Genomic DNA, 17956 nt, shown 5'->3' on the forward strand with positions numbered 1-17956 from the left:
TCCATATTTTTTCCTTCTCTGGGACTTGCATCTGGCTGAGCTGAGAAGTCAGGCAGGGATTTTTCCAGCTGCCAGTGTTTTGGCTCAGCATGGGAACACAGAAATGAGCTCTGCTGTGGTTCTTCCTCTCATTGCCACACAGCAGGGCTGACTGGGACACCCGAGGTGGTGCCACAAAAATTCAGAATTCATCTGGGTTTTCCTAATTTTTAAACAGGGAAAGGATACTGCTTGTTTGTGGGCTCTTATGTTTTTCAGAATCTCTGCTGCTTAGTGTGTAACTCTGAAACTTCATATTAGGTGTGGTAAGTTCTCTTCACAGGGTGGTTGGACAAAACAATTCCTTTCTAGCAGGAGAACCAAGGACAACTGGTACCCAAAAATCAGAAACAACAGTGAGGGAAAGGGGGCAAGGCAGGGGCTGAGACTTCATAGCCTGGGGCTGTGCTTGGACAATTGACCCCAATGTGGAGATGAACCAAAACTTATACAAGTGTAAAAACTCGTGACCAGGGTCCATCTGGGATTTGGTTTGGGTGCAGCCCCAGCCAGGCTCTTCTTGCACTGCCCAAAGTGTATCCTTTCAATAAATACCTGTTTTATTCCTTTTGCTCTGTCCAGTCTCTGTTCCAGGTCAGCCTTTCCAGGCAACAGGCTCTGTATAGCTCACACCAGGATCATTCACACTCATCCTTGGTTAGAGCAGTGAGTTGTTTTCACTTCTGGGAGTGTACTCGATGCAAGTCTCACACAGAACAGGTTAAGGGAGCAACATCTTTCTTTACAGATCAGCTAATTACTTTAAATAGGCTCTTCTCCCATGTGTGTGCACATATATGAACTACTTCATGCATGAACTGATTTTTTTCTAGGAAAATGGTTGGTAGTGCTTCAAAATCAGACAGACCTCATGAGTGGGAATGTTGCTCAGTAAACAATGGCACAAAAGTCTTGTTTATTCATGCTGTCTCAAAATTTTCCCTCTGGGAGAACCTTTTATGCAGCTCAGCAAATAATTTTTATAGGTTTTTTTTTTTTTGTATTTCTCAGTCTCTTTCGGGTTTTTAATAGAAAAAAAAATGTTTAGGCCACACACATTGCATTTGGACTGGAATGGCCTGAGACTTTTTATGACCGAGTAGAATCTCATTTGCCTGCCTTGGATCAGTCAGAAGCTGATTGAAAACAGCTCTGTGAGCTGGACAGGTGAACTTCACCTTGGTGGCTGAAGAGGGGGCAGAGGAGCCTGACCTTTGGTGTCGAGCTCTGCTGGGTATTTTTCACACTGACCTCAGCTCAATAAGTGTGCTGGGCCAGCAGATCAACAGACTGAATTAACGTTAAGCCAGCCTTGATTTTCTGCAGAAACAGATGGGAGAGGTTGAGAACTTGCCCTGTGTGTTGTGGGCAGTGAAGTGCAGCTTTGGGCAGGAGCTGAGCTCTCCTCATGCACAGGGAATGGTTGGTGCCCTCAGTGCCTGTGCAGTGCCTGTTTTTCTGTCTCCTGGAAAACATAATACCTATTTAATAGAGCACTTCTTAATGCTCAGGTTGGGTGAAACTTAATTGTGCTTAACCATTTCAAGACAGGAAGCAGATATTTTAATCAAATTCAATGAGCTTTCTTTGTTTTATAACCAATGGCAACATATTAATGATAGCAATTCTGTGTCTCTGTTCCTTTTACTCGTGTAGGAATCTATTATCATGAACCCCTTTTTCTTTTATTATTCAATCACCCATCATCAGACATTTTATATTTTAAATTTCTTCACATAAGCATACCATTATTCTAAAATGATCCTTTCTGCAGATGAGTGTTGCACTAAAATTTCCCCTGATTATTACTTTTGACATCAGTACTTTATTGAATTAGCTGTTTCCAATTTAATTATACTTGCTTCATTGTCTAGGTCACCTTTTAAACAAATTCATATCAGTATGAAATTGCTGTTATTACTGAATTGGACTGTGATGGCTCTATGCTCATGAAGAGAATTTCTCTTTTGTTCGCATTTGGAAAAGTTGATTTAACAGTAATTTATTAAAATGGTTTAGAAATATATTAGTAGCTACTGGATATAAATAATGTTTGCATGTTTATATGTGAAACAGTATTATTAAGAAATCCTTAGTTTAATTACTGTTCATTCCAGAAAGTGAAAAGGTAAAGTCAGAACTTTTTCTGTTTTTATTTCTGAGATATACAATGTGTGAGGGCTTCATAGAATCCAGCAAAGACATTGGTCTTTGGAGGGCATAAAGTACAGAGAACTTATCTGGCTGATGTTTAAACCTCCAAGCCTTCCTACTGGACTTGGATGAAAATATCTAGTCACAGTTGTTTTGAGATTAGGTTTTAAGCTCAGATGTGGCATAACAAACTCTGGCCATAAATAACTGAAGTAAAATGTAGGCGGACAGGTTCAATGATAGAACTGTAATGAGAAAATAAATGCTGATTTTAATAAGAACATATTGGTAAATCACATTGCTTATAAACATCTTTAAATCCTATTATCCTCTCCAACTGTGACATGCTTTTTAATAAGATTTTATAGAGGATGTTAACAACTTGTATTAATAAAACTAATGCCATTTCTATTAACTAAACCAACTGTTGCTACCACCAGGTGGTCAACTAAATGTTTATGTTTTTTTCTTTCCATTGCAGATGTCATATCTGCAGAGCTTTGGTGCAAAAAAAATACAAGTTTGTGTTAACATCCATTTTTTAGCTTGCATGAGTTTGCTCAAATACCACTGTTTATATATGACTGTTTTTCTTTCAACACTTTTCATTGTAATATTCCCATAGTCAGTATTAAAACTTTAAAGGGTTGGATTTTTTTCATGGCACAGATATACTTGAATGAGTTTATATGTATAAATATTTATTTATGGTGATGTGCGTGTGAGAGGGGCCAATCTGATTTTGATTTATGCCTCAACATATGTTATACATGAGCTGAAAAACTGTGTGCATAGGTACATAGGTGTACTGTAGGGGCTATCCCTGTCTTCTCTGTCTCTACTTCCCTCTTTGCTTCCTTTTCCATCCCCTTTCCATAGGAACACTTATCTTCCTTTATTAGTAAACAGTTCTCAGATATAATACTGCTGCTTTATTTTTTGCCTGAGAAATCTATCAAAAAGAATCAAAATTGTTCAGCAGGACAGGGCAACATATTATATCAATTTTGGGAGGGCAGAGGTCAAGAAAGTGCTGGCTTTCAGCTGAGCCTAATTTAGAAGCCAGAAAGATAAAGCTGAAAAAAATCTCTAGTACAGGACATTAAAAATGAAAGGTAGCCAAGCCAATGAGGATGAGATGTCACATTACAAGGGCCTGGAGTGACAGGACGGGGGGAATGGCTTCCCACTGCCAGAGGGCAGGGTTAGATGGGACATTGGAAAGGAATTGTTTCCTCTAAGAGTGGTGAGGCCCTGGCACAGGGTGCCCAGAGGAGCTGTGGCTGCCCCTGGATCCCTGGAAGTGTCCAAGGTCAGGTTGGATGGGGGTTGGAGCAGCCTGGGACAGTGGAAGTGTCCCTGCCATGGCAGGGGGTGGGATGAGATGGTTGTTATGGTCCCTTCCAACCCAGGCAATTCTATGATTCTGTTATTACTGAGATGCTTTTGCATGGTTTTATCCCTCTCAAAGAGGTTGTTCTAAACACTGGTTTTGTACATTTATGGGGTGTAAAATATCTTCTAGCTCATGGTATGTCCTTTAGCTCTGTGTTCAAAATGATGACATGTTGATAGCCAAAGGAGATGGCAGAGTCTGACTGTCCTCCCCTGAGACTGAGCTTCAGCATTTTGGGGTCCCATCCTCTTAGGTTTGCTTTCACAGCTTCCCACATTTTTTCATCTGCAGGAGGGTGTGAGCAAGGCCTACTCTGCTTTAAGAGACTCAGTCAAATAGATTTGGTGGCCCCTGGACTGTGAGTTCTGTACCTCTGCTTCTGTGACAGGGATCAGAACACTTGTTCTTGCCCACTGAACATGGATCACACAGACCCAGTCCAGGCTGGGATTTTTGGGCATGTTCATCCCCATGAGAAATGCAGAATAATCTGGCTGCATGATGCTGACCTTCAGTCAAAGGGATAAGTGCTCACTCTCACTTAGGTAAAGCCATATGGAGCCTGGCAGAAATTTTCATATGTAGCAATGTTTGATTGCCAAGGCTACTAAAAAATCACTTGGGACTGATGGGCACATTATTAACCACTTGATCTTGGGTATTTGCTGTGTATCCAATGAGCTGGGAAAGCATTTGTTACTTATGGAGCCATTCTCCATGCTGTCAGAGAGCTGAATCTGAGATAATAGAACCAGGAGCTCAGCAGTATTTCTTGTGCTCAGCTTGAAAAAGATGTTGGAAAAATGTTGTAGTGTTTTGCAGGAAACTTTGACGTTTCATAAACAATAACAACAAAAATGTCTTTGAAAATGTCTCTTCTGAATTCATGAGAAAGTTTGAAGATGAGTGGAAATTTCTTCTAAGGGAAAAAATATAAACCCAGCATTTAATTTACATTGACACAATTCATTTGACAATTCAACCTTAATAATAGACTAGGGTATGCTGTTAGGTTATGTTATGCCAAATCATATTTTAAGGAACAAAGCCTTTTCAGTCAGCAGCTGCTGAGGTTTGAGGGAACAAATTAATTTTGGAAACTGTGTTTTAATATTTGTCCAAAGGGAAAGTTGTACAGATCATCTGTTTTCTGGGACATCAAATGTTATGGATTAGAAAAGAAGTAAACTTCAAAATGTCAGAATCTCATGTAGACTAAAAATTCTCCTCATCAATCAACTCTGTTCAGTGCATATCATCTGACATTTCTGCAGCCAAGGAAGAGCCCCTTTACCACCATCCCAAGTGACTAACAGGACTTACATCATCAGCATCAAGCAGGAGATGTCCTGGTGAGGTACAGGAGAGACCCTGCACTTGAAAACCACAATAGTAACATCTGCAGACACTTCAGATTCTTAAAGTCCTGTGCTGGGGGGATTAAAAAGTACAAACTTCACGTTTTGTGTAGAGAACTTCCAGGTGATATGGCTTCTGCTTAATGTAGTCTCTGTTCTTTATGGGAACAAAGGGACTGCCCAGAAAGGCAGAGAATGCTCCTGGAGCAGCCCTGACCTCCCAAGCTGCATGTGGGGCTGCTGTGGGAAATGGTTTTGGGTCAGTGATACAGCCTGGGGCAAGCTGCAGCACACAGGGCATGGGATGCTTCCTTTTGCACAAGCTCATTTTCTTCCTCTTAGAGAGTATCAGAATGCTTTAGTCAAAGGCAGACAATAAAGGAGGTAACACACAAGAGACAATTTGCCAGATTTATTTATTTGCTAAAATAAGATACTGAGAATGGAAATAATATAATAATGTGCTTTGGGGAGCCACACAAGGGTCAGTACTGCCAACCTGACTTAACACCAATAAATAAGCTGGTTTATGTTGAATTCCCCCATAGGGAGTTTGTTTGGATAAATACTCTAATTTCAGTGGTGAAAGTATTTAACAGAAGCATAGCCTTGACTGTATTCCTAGTGTCTTCAGTCTTAGGGAGAGATTTAATAAATGAGGCCCTGCAACTTCTATTTAGTGTCTTCAGGTGGTAAATTAACTACAAGTAGGCTTCCCTATTGTTCAATGAAAGCAATAAAAGCAGAGGGAGGATTAAAAGCAAGGCTCTAATTTACATCTGAGTAAATGGGCTAAAGAGTCAGAGACCCTATCTTTGGTACATAAAAATATTCATATGAGGGCAGAACTTCATAAAAATTAAATTTAGAGAATGTATTTGAATATATAAACAAACTTCTTTATAAATCTATTTGCCATGCCACTAAAACCAAAGTTATTTCATTGTTTTACTTTTAGAAATTCTTTGCAACTGAAACTAAGAATAAATTTGGGGGTTTTAGAGCCCTTCATCTGACTACCAGATCACCAGCTATGCAGGGAAACATCTGTCCACTGAAGTCAGCCCTGGCTGGCAGCTAAAGCAGTGGGATAATAGTTTTATGTGGGTTTTCTTTTTCATGATTCACACTGGACAAGAGCAAAGAGGAAGAAATTCCCTTTGCTCTGCCCTTTGTTTTTGGTAGATGTGTTAGAAGGGGCTGTACGGGAGGGACAGATGAGAGACAAGACCCAGCCTGGCTGGGAAATGGGCAGGCAAGAGTGGGGAAAAGGTGGGGAGTAAAAGCTCTGCAAAAAAAAAAAACAACTTTCAGAGTTCCTAGGGCAGGATCACAAGTTCCTTAAGGGCTATTTCTGTGCACCTTCAATGCCTGAGAAGCAGTGGGGCCTCACCTGAAAGCTCAGCATAGAACTTTTCCCTTCCCAGGAAGCAGTCTTGGGGATCTCTGCTCTCCTCAGTAATATTGTCATGAAATCCAGAGGAGCTCCATCCCCTTGTCTGCTGAGCTCACTGTGAGGAACATGACAGCATAAGCAGCTCTTGCTGGGGAAGCTGAGCTGAAAAACAACGTGCCAGACATGGAGAAAGAGGAAGGTGCAGATGGGACCAAGGAGGGGTGGTAGGAGATAAAAATACCCAAGTTGCAGAAAGAGACACAATGCCAAGGCTTGGGAGAGTTGGGCCATCTGGTTCTGTTGCAGCACCTCTCCAGGATCCTCTCCTCTCCTTGCTTCTCTTTGTCAGCAAGAGGAGATAAACCAAGTGAGGTGTAACATGAAGGCTTTGGTGTAAAGCAGATGATGGAGTGGCCTGCACTAAGTGCAGCTTGTGTTATTCCCTGTGATTTGCACAAGCTCTCAGCAGTGCAGGCTGTGGCAGGGATTTGCTGCATGCAGATTTTTCACTGCAGCAATCACTGCTTGCAGCCCCTTCCACGTGTAGAAGGGGATGCTGCTCCTCATGGATAAATTGGGAATCCCTTGGAGCCAAGCTGATGTTTTACATGCCTGTGCCTAGTTAAAACCAACTTGCATGACAAGAGATGAGCCCTTCTCTGGAGCTGTGTGATGCAGGAGGGCTGAGCCAAGGGCTGCTCCCTGCCACCAGGCTCAGGGAGTTCATGGTGGAGTACAAGGCTTTTCCCTGCTGGGCTGCCTGTCTTGGTCTGAAATGACACTGAGAGCTGTGTTTGTGCAGCCTGTGTGCTAAGAATGGTTTCTTTTCCTCTGCTCTGTAGAGCAGCTGACACTTCACAGCTGTGGCTGCAAGGAGGAGTGATGACCCTGTGCACATGCCACAAAATCCACCCAGAGAGACTCCCTTGGTGTCCATCAGGTCATGATGGAGTGGCTTGGCACCTCCAGGTAGGAGCTGGCAGTGCCACTGCCTCTTCTGGAGCTCCTGCAGAATAAAGAGCAGCCCTAAAGCTCAGTCAGTCTAATGGGCACTAAATGGACTTAGGGGGCATGGTGAGAAAAGCCTTTGGGGAGCGTATAATAGATCCAAAAATCATCTTCATGCCAGGAACTCGAGTCCCAATGTTTACAGCAGAACAGAAATTTTATGTGAAGAGAAATTTCAAACAAAAACAAGCGTGGGGAGAACGCAACAATTCAGCAAAGCTGCTGATAGGAGAGGGGGGTGCTGAGTGCAAATTCTGCCTGTAACTAAAAGTGAAGCCTGTGTGGAAGTCTTGGCACCCCTGTAAGAAGCCCTGCATTATTTTAGCATTTGACATGCAGCATTGTAAGTAGGAGGATGGTTGAATGGCAGTCACAATAACACGTTACATTGTTCCTAACAGGCAGGTGTCAGCAAAATGGATTGATATCTCATAGGGAGCACTCTTGGATTCAATTGGGTGTAGTAAATGTTCTGTATTATCTCTTTGAAGTTTCTTGAATTTTCCTGTAGTGGTACCTGAGAGAAGTAAAAATATACGTGTTAATACAGATATTAAAGAATTAACTGAGTACAAAAATAGCAGATACCAAAAAATTCCCATCTGGGAAGTTCTGTTGGAGTCATATTCCTGTTTATTGGTTCCAACCCTTGACAGGATGCAAATTTCTATACCTATGGTCAAAACAGTATTTTCAAAAATGCTGAAGGAAAGATGCAGCTGCCACAGAGAATGCATTTCTTTGTTAGACTGGCCATAACCATGTCAAGGTATTAGGAACAAATGGAATCTCTTTAGCCTAAGTCAGCAAAGTTAACAAAAAGCTCATATTTTATAGTGCTACTAAGGTGAATTTGCCTTAATAGAATGGCTTCTTATTCAAGACTTATGAAATAACAAGGCCTATATTATCTTGGGGATAAGAGCTCTTCAAAAAAACTCTTTTCCCCCATAAGAACAGTTTGCTGCTGTCGTCAAATTCTGCTGCTGACACAGACCCAGATGAGCTGTCCGTGCTTTGGTGTTCAGTTCATATATGCTTAAAAAATCTGCCAAATTGTCAATTATGGTTTCTGTTCAGGCTTTGTGATAATTCAGTGGCATCTTCTTAGTTTAAATCTGAGCAGAAATCTAAAAAAACCCCTCCCAGTCACATAGATTGCCTGTCTTGTGTACAAAAGTTAGTTAAGTGATATGTGAAATTTTAAGTATCTTTTTAACCCATCCATTCAATCCTCTAACTTGCACATATTACAGGTGAAATAAAATCTCCAGTATGTGCTCTGGCTCTCCAGGAATATGATTTGGTTTGTTTTCTGGTGTGCCTTGATCTTAATCAAGAGTTCTGTCTTTATAAATCACTGGTATTTGTATAGGTTCTTTTTGGCTTGACTTTGTTCCATGCCATCTCTACTGTTATAAAAAGATTAATTAAAACAATTGTCCTACAGATGCTTTTGTTTGGGAGCTGCTCCTGGTAAGGTCTTGATATGCAAAAATGGGATGTACATGAAAGGTTAGTCCTAAATACAGACTTCCTATCTGTGGAATTCAATGACTTGATGGAAACACACCCCAAGAAAACTCTGGAATCAGTGGTGATAGTGAGCACAATCTGAATTTCACCTGCAGTAGGTTTGGTCTTGAGATCAATAGCAGAGAGCTTTCTGTCCTTGCAGGCATCCATTGCTGGACAAAGGATGAGCACAATAAATTGTTGCCTCACACAATCTCCTTGGATATGCTATGGGAATGAGGGATTGCAGAATGCTGTAACCTTTGCTACAGCAGCACAAAAAGCAGACCCAGAAACACGCAGAGAAGTGAAAGTAATGAAAACTATTGGGTTTGCACGTCTTAGAGCAGCAAATTGGCTTTGCCTGATGCATAGCTGAGGAAATTAGAGAGCAATCAGCAGTGAGCTATGACAAGAGCTGAAATCAGCACTCCCTGGGGAAACTGTTGGGTGTATTTTGACCCATGTACAGGTGCACAGACCTGGAATGCTGGGGTAGAGCTTGTTCAATTTGATGTGCTGGGCACAGCCACTTACCTTGAGCTAGTGCTTTTCTTGGGGTGGTTTGCAAATCATTTCTGTCCGGGAAGCAGAGCCTTGATTACTATTGATAGTCTGGGCCTTGCTCAGTAAACAAGGTCCTTTATTCTGTTTGACAGCTGACATATTTTTATTGCTGGTTTCTGAATTCTGTCAGTGTGGAAGATCAAAGGAAAATGAAAACTATCTCTTGATTTTGCTTGTCTTATTGGTTTTAAGAACTTGTGCTACGTGTGATCCTACCTGTGTGCTGATTAGAAGAAATTGATTTTTGAGGTGGTTATTGCATTTTGTGATTCTTACCATGCTTTTGTAGCAGGCTAACTCACATGGGTTGAGATATTTCTGGTTTACAAGCTGAGAGTCAGGGTTGGTCGTCCTAGAGAAGAGAAGGATTTGGGGAGACCTTAGAGCTCCTCCCAGTGCCTGGAGTGCTCCAAGAGTAGGAGAGGGACTTTGGGCAAGGGCCTGGAGTGACAAGACAAGGAGGAATGGTTTTAAACTGAAAGTGAGTAGATTTATATCAGGTATTAGGAACAAATTCTCCCCTCTGAGGGTGGTGAGGCACAGGGTGCCAGAGAAGCTGTGGCTGCCCCATCCCTGGAAGTGTCCAAGGCCAGGCTGGATGGGGCTTGGAGCAGCCTGGGACAGTGGAAGGTGTCCCTGCCCTTGGCAGGGGAGTTGATCTTTAAGGTCCCTTCCAACCCAAACCATTCTATGATCATGAACAAAGGGGAGATTGAGACAGTCCAAGATGGATGTGATGTTTTAATAAAGACATCTGTATCAGGTGATAGTGGTCCACACAGAAAACTGATACAAGATATTGAATCAGAGGAACCAATATCTCCCTTTTACCTCTTTTGAACCTTGAAGTTTTCTTCTATCACTGTTATGAAGAAGAAATACTGTAAGTTCATGGGAGGAAACAGAATTGTTTGTGTATCATGAACACAAGTGTGGTTTGAGATTTTTATTTTCCCCTCAAAATGATAGTGAGAGGCCTTACAGATGCATCTTTAAAAGCTCAGAAGTTGAGTTACATGCATCCTAAATAGCAGAAAATTACAGAAACAGTAGTGTTATGATTTTGTGGCTTTTCCTGAATCAGCTCCAAGCTGACACTGCAGATGCCAGGAGGGACTGATTAGTATGAATATCAACACTGTAGCTGAGATACTCAAAATACGGAACTGAGGAATTGTCAAAGATAGGGCTGGATGAAATAATGGTGAGATTAAAACAATCATTAATATTGAAATGCTCAAATGGGATAAAAGGGGCCATGAGCATTAGGGTGCAGCTTCCTAGGAAGCCTTAATACCCTTTGTAATTAAGAAGCCATTAGCAAGCTAAATGCTGGGCAGTGTTATTGTAACTCCCACATCATGTCAGTTAAAACACCATTAACACGTTTGATGCACTATGAGCTAAATCAGAGATAAACTGCTCAGGTCTAAGAACATAAATTTATCATTTATCTTTTTACAGAATTTGAGTGTGTGTCTATTTTCAGTTCCAATGCTTCATGGAACACCACGTTTTTCCCTGAGTTTTCAGTTCACAGAGCTTTGGGCTGAAACTGGGAGGAAAAGGTTCAGTTCTGGGTCCTGCTATAAGCTTACTCTGTGATCCTGTCAGTCTTTATTTTTTTCCTCCAATAAGTCTGTAGTTTTTATGTGTGGAAAAGAAAAAACCATAGTGATTACTATATAAAGAAATTGGAGTATTAGAGGTTAAAAGTGTTGTTATTCAGTTATATCTGGATATATATACATGCATATGCATATGTTATCACCCAAATCACTGAGCTTCACACTTTGACAAAGTGTCCATCTGTTTCCTACTGCTTTCAACAAGATACTCTCATTTATTAACATAAGCAGAAATGGAAGCAATTGCCTTGCTAGTTTTAGCTTAAAATGTTAATCTGAATCCAGGTTTTCCATACAACATTACTAGTCAAAATATGTATATACCCACTGGATATTACAGAAAAGTTGGGACAAACATTATCATTTGGGTCTAAAGATCCAAAGATAACAAATCAATAATAAACTAATAAAATAGTTCAAAAGCATGCACAGGAATAGTTCTTAAATTGATCTTAAAAAGCAATTCAAGGTTTTCAAGTAGAAAGCAAGAGGAAGAGGGGCTGAGATGAGGACAGCTGTATTTGATACTGTATTACATGTATTTTATGCAATAAATGTAATGGTTGTCCAGCATGACAGAAGAGGGATTAAATGGCACATGTTCCACATGTGTAAAAGGCTTTAAAAACAAAGCAGTATTTTTTAAGTGTAAGCCTTTCTTGTGGCTCTGGATGGAAGAGGATGGCAACAGCTCAGTAGTCTTGAGCTTGAGATTTATCTCTCCATTTAACTTCTTTGTTAATTAGTTCATTTCACTAACTAGCCATTTATGTGATGGATGATTCCTTAGGCAAATGCAACAACAGGCATGCAAGCTTGGAAATAGTTTTTGAGAAGATCTGCCAATATTGCAGTTAGAGGTTTCAGGGATTAGTGATTAGCTGATTAATATCTTCATTTGTGTTCAAAATGATAACAGCCTGTGGTATTGAGATGTCTGGAGTTCGCTGTTAGCACTTGGTTTTTCAAGCTGGAGAATTGCCTAAAAGGAACCTAACTTAGCATGTTGTCAATAAATAGGTATAAGGCTTTCTATATTACTTGAAATAATACATCAATCACAAAACAGTCAATAGTCAAGGGAAGTAGAGGAGACTATAATTGATTCTAAGAAAATACATAAGAGTGCCCAGAATTACTGTAAAAAAAAAAAGCCAAATAAGTTACTTTCCCTTTTCTCTGTATGCCAAAAAGTGTTTTACAACCCCTGTGGCTTTAGGGAGTGAAAACCTGGACCCACCAAAGTCAGTGGGAGTATTGCTATTAAATTCAGTACAGCCAGGATCTCACCTTGGGTTCAGGCTCTGGGAGATCAGCAGGCAGAAGAAATGAAGGCATTCAGCTCTTGATTTATGAAATATATCTTGCCATGTCAGATTACTGGATTATTGCTGGTTTATGTTAACAAAGACAGGGTCAGATCTTTCTGCTGAAAGCCCCCTGATTGCTGTCATTTGAGCCAAACCAAATCCCTGTTCCTCACTAGGTACATGGGATTTAGAGAATGGATCTGAGCAGTCGTGATTCCCTGAAGTGCATCAGTATGAAAACAGATAGTGCACAGCAGCACTGATAAAGTTCAAGCCTGCAACTGCTGATAGCCAGAAAAAAAGGTGAGTGCATTAGGGAAAAAATGGAGATTCTACCCTATTTTCTCTCATAGTCTTTTCTTCAGCATTCCCTGTTAGAAATGTGGGATTTCCAGTTTAAGGAAATGTGTTTGGACACTGTGTGGCATTTCTTGTCACGATAAGCTTTTGAGAACAACATTTTCCCCTTCCTTACCTTTTTACTGAAAGTATGAAGAAAAAGAGCAAATATATAAATCTAGAGTAAGGGAGATGGACAGCCCTGTTCTCAGCACACTAGATTTGGGGATGCTGTGGAAGTTTCCGCAGAAGTAGATATCAGTGTGGCTGAGATATTCCAGCAACACAAGCTGCAAAAAGGAATGGTTGATCACTTCTTTCTAACAGTCTTGAGTTTCTAGAACACAGCCCTGTGTCAGCAGGTGAGGGTCAGGGCTCCTGCCTGCCAGGCAATTTGGGTCACACCCTGTACCCCCAGCCCCTAAACTTCTCTCATTTAAACCACTCCCTTCCCAAACCAATTGTGTCCTTGCTTTTTGAAACCTGCAGTTCCTCTCCAGATTGGGAGGCAAGAGAGGGTAAATGTGAGGCTTGCTCTGTGCTGCTCCTGCCCAGGGTTACCCTTGTAATGCTCTGCTACAGAATCATGAAGTAGTTTGGGTTGGAAGGGATTTTAAAGCTTGCTCTGTCCCAACCTTCTGCCATGGAGCAGGTTGCTCAAAGCTCCTTTTTGCAGCTTTTTGATATCAGCATGAGCTGCTTCCCTGCTATTTCCCAACACTGCCTTATCCTTAACTTCAGGAGCAATTCTTTACTCTAGCTGTAATTGCAGAGACAAGGGGAAGCAGGGAAGGGCTGTGCTGTGAGCACTGGTGAGGATCTTGTTGGTGGAAGAAATCTGCACATCCTCTTGGGCCACTGCCTTTCTGGTGAGTGTTAGCTGCTATTACCCAAACTGGTGGTTCCTGCTTGTCTGGGAACATCTTTGATTTGATTTCATGCAAAAGACACAAGTAATAGAGCTGTGAGAACTCTATAAATACAATTTAGTGCTTTGAGTGAAATGTCCCACAAATAACAAAACAACCAGGGAATCAATAGAGTCCTGCTGCAGTTATGGAATGAGACATTTGTTATTAAGTAATGGAAAACAACGATGCAAATGGAATTATCTCTGTTGTGATTAGGGTGAGCATGAAACCTGAGTGAATTTGGTTCTTGGAAAAGGAGTGGGGTTATGCAGAATAGTGAGTTCAGTGCCTGCTTTGCTGGAGCACTGTCCCTGCTTTCACAGGTGGTGAGGGAAAGAAAAAGAACCCAGAAATGGGGTTTGAAATGAGGAAAACCAGAATTCTGGATAATGCAGTTTGTTAGTTTGCAGCTCTGCACCATAAATACTAAAGGTAGAATTTCTGCTACTTAAGCTAAACAATGGTAGGAGAAATACCTTGTTTTCCTTGACCTTTCTGGAATTATTGACATGATTTTCTTTTAAGAATATACAGAAAAAAGGCTATAAATATGGAAATATTCTTATGAACTAAACATATGTTTTTTGAATCTAAAATAAATCAAAAATTCATTGAACTCCTTAGCACTTCTGTTGAAAATATCAGATTATTTTGGTGCAGACAAAAATTGAACTTAAGGAATTAAATTAAATTAGCATCTCCAAAGTGCCAGATGTCCTACTCATGTATTTTCCTTAAGATATGCATCAAAATTGCAAGTGGATCAGAAGACAGTTATACTAAATTCTAGCTCAATAAACAGATGTGGAGGGGTTTAAAGAGTGATGGTTTTTTTTCCCCCCTTTGTGGAGCCAAATTGAAATGATGAAAATGCAAAGTAGTCCCAGACATTTTTACGTGCTCCTGCAGTTGCAGTATTTCTGATTTTTTCAAAATAATAAGTGACAATGAAGGTCTTTTCCTATATCAAAGGAAATTTATGAATTGCAGAAAACACTAGAAAGGGCTTTTAATGTAAACACTGCAATACTAGTGTGCTGTTTATGGCCATCTATATATCTCTTTTTACATTTTTATGAGATTTACTATTCTGCATTTTTTTATCAAGCCTTTTTGTTTGCTTATGGAAAAATGATTGCAGATTCTTCAAGTTTGAAAGATTTTTTTTTCTTCTTTCCACAAATAACTATCTCCTTCTATTGTAAGAAATGCTGTCTAGAAGAAGAGTGTTGTGTTAATGTACTATATAGATAGAACATGGGATAGGAAGTGAAGAAGATATGGAACAAAAATTTTAAAGCCAATTTGTAAAATAAGCCTCAAGGGATTTGTAAACCCTTTTACACATTATTTGCTCAGAAGTATCTGTTTTGGGTTGTTTCATCATTTTACACTGTTACCAGTGAAATCCTTGTCCTCATGTAACTTCTTGGAACACTAACACTGTCATCATTCTGTAAGTTTACAGAACATTTCATCCCCAGCGCCAGTCTGAGCATGATGGAGAGGATTTGGCATCATCACAGTTCTTCTGGGTGTAAAAAAGGGCTGACTGATTTATAGGATAGAGCCTCTTTGTTTGTTGTATCAATAAATAACTGTTCAAAAGCTCGATCTGAAGCTGATATATTGAGAAATTAACAGATATACAATCTGTAATCCCACTGCATTTGCACTTATTAAAGCCTGTATGTTGTAGATGATGCATCTGCCCCTAGAAATGAGTGTGCAGCAAGGGATACCCCAGAGCTGTTGGAATAGATTCTGAATACCTGGGAGGAAAGCTGTCCTCCCAGCTGCAAAGGCACTCCAGCCTCCTGGCAATATGGATTAGAAAAATAAATCAGGAAATAAGGTACCAGCTGAAAAGCAACGCTCAGAGAGCAGACGAGGGATCACACAAACAAACTTTGCAAATCTACAGAGTCCTCGATCTCCAGTTATTAATGAGGAGCTGTGGAGGTTAATTTACTTTCTTGGTGATAGTTTTATGTTTTCCTTCACACACAAGCTCTTTCCTCTCTGAACAACAGTGACAAACTGTTTTTATTCAAGAGGAAGGGAAGAAGAAAAAGATCTCTGTTCCAAGAGATGATCTCAGAGTTAGATGAAGAGAACCTTTGCTTGAACAGTTTCATCCCATAAGCTGACATGGCCCAGGACTTCAGCTGTGGGAAGGCTGTAAAAATGGGAGGGACTTCAGGATTGCAGATTTTCTGGGTGTGGAGATTGTTATTCATGGAAATTGAAGCCATGAGAGAACTGTTTATTGTGGAGAAGTCTCCACAGACTGATGAGAGAGATTCCTCTCCCTCAGTTAACTGGAGTAAGCCTATTTTAGAGATGGTAAACTGACTGATTTGTTTCTGTCCATTGTCAGTGTGAAAGAAAAGAGGGTGTAGGGGGGAGAAGTATTCTGAAGGTTTTGTTCAAATTCTTATTATTTTTTCTTTAAGTTTCTCTTAATTAAGTTTCTCTTTATACCCTTCAAAGTCTGAGCCTGCTATGCCTTCCTTCTAATCCTATGTCACAGCAGGAAATGAGTGAATAATTCCAGTGGCAATTTGGCCAGTGCTAAATTTGCCACACCTACAAGGAGGAGTCTTGGTCTGCCTCACCTCAGGTACCTCAGGTTGCTGTAGGTGCCCAAACTCATGACTTCTGATGTAATGGTGGCAAGGAATTAACTCTCTATATCAACACAGATGACAAGTTTCAGCTGTGTGAGAGGAATTTCAAAGTAGGTTCTCCTTCATCACTTACTTCTACAAGACTTAAAGCCATGTTGCCCCACAAGATTAAAATACAATGGGGGTGGGTGTGATGGTGGTGGTGGTGGGGAACCAAACCAAACCCCCAAAATGCATGTAATTAAACAACCCCAGCCGATAAATGATTTAAACCAATTTAAATTTTAACATTTGTAATTTAAACAAAATGGCAGCTGCTAAGAGAAGCTAATTAAATGCAGTGGGTGTAGAGATTGTTAGCTTTTAAAAAATACAGTGGTATTGGTAAAATTGCTGTCTTTCATTTTTATCTCTAAGCTTCAAAAAGATGTCTTGCTGTGGGACACATTAGAGGTAGATCTTGCTGTGTCCACCATGACCTGACATCATAAACATCAAAACCATCTCAAGTAAAGCCAGAACAATTGCTCTTTTGGTAATTGCAGAGCTGAGACAGCATGAGGCTTACTCTAATAAAAGGATGTGTGGTTTTTCCTTTTTTGAGGTAAAGTTAGCTCACATTTATCTGTTTTACACAGATAAATGGGATACAGGCACTGAAAAACAGGTTTAGTGTTAAAGGAAACTTTGCTGCTCATCCTGTGCTACATAAATGTGAGAAGAGAATATTCCCCATGTATAGGGGAATATATATATAAAAATCATATATACAGATATAAATTATATATATATATAAATCAATATTATAGATATGTGTAATATCAGTTTTGTGGTGTTTACAGAACCTCATGCACTGTCAGATGCCATGACTGTGCTCTGTCTCTCCATACCCAGTCTCCACACCCTTGGAGAGAGTAGAAGGACAATTTTCACATGACTCTTTCTAGACAGATTTTATCCTTGCCATTGGTGGAATGAAAATTCAAGACCTCTCCAAAAGTGCTAAAGAAGGTGGAGTACTAAGAGCAAAGTAAATTTTTTTCTGTCTTGGAAAGAAAAAATAAGATAAACAATAAGTGTTTATCCTCTCTGTTTGCATATTCCCTCATTCTTAGTAAAGGTAATAAAATCATATGTGCTTAAAAATGGAGGCCAACTCTTTCAATTTATCCTTCTCTAGTGGCTCCTTACTTCTAATTTCCGTGTTTTGAACTTGCTTAATTAAATCCTGAGCAGGTTATGTTATTGCAGGTAGCCATCATAGATTGTTAGCTAAATGATACTGTAATTTATATATGCTGGGCTGTTTAGGGATGTGTGTGGGAAATTAGAACAAAATATGACTACACAGCTTTTATTTGTATGCAAATTTCTGCTATTCTGCCTGCAAACGCTAGAGCATCTAACCAGGCTGATAATAAAAAATAACTAATGTCAAAGTTATAGCAAGGAATAAGCAATGGTCTTGCTTTTATAGACTTGTGTGAACAAGTGGAATGTGGATCTTTATAAATCACTGCTTTTGTAATTTTGCCATATTTAAACGTACATGTATTTATGTATCTGGTTTTTAAATTGAGTGCTCTTATTCCCTCAATAATCATAAAAATCAAAGACTTTTTTACCATTCTTTTCAACATTCTTTTTTACATGCAGTCTTCCCAAGGCCAAACCAAGGTGAAAATGCAGATGAAATTGTGAATTC

This window comes from Catharus ustulatus, chromosome 7 (genome assembly GCF_009819885.2).
Source record: "Catharus ustulatus isolate bCatUst1 chromosome 7, bCatUst1.pri.v2, whole genome shotgun sequence".
In the NCBI taxonomy this organism is placed as follows: Eukaryota; Metazoa; Chordata; class Aves; order Passeriformes; family Turdidae; genus Catharus; species Catharus ustulatus.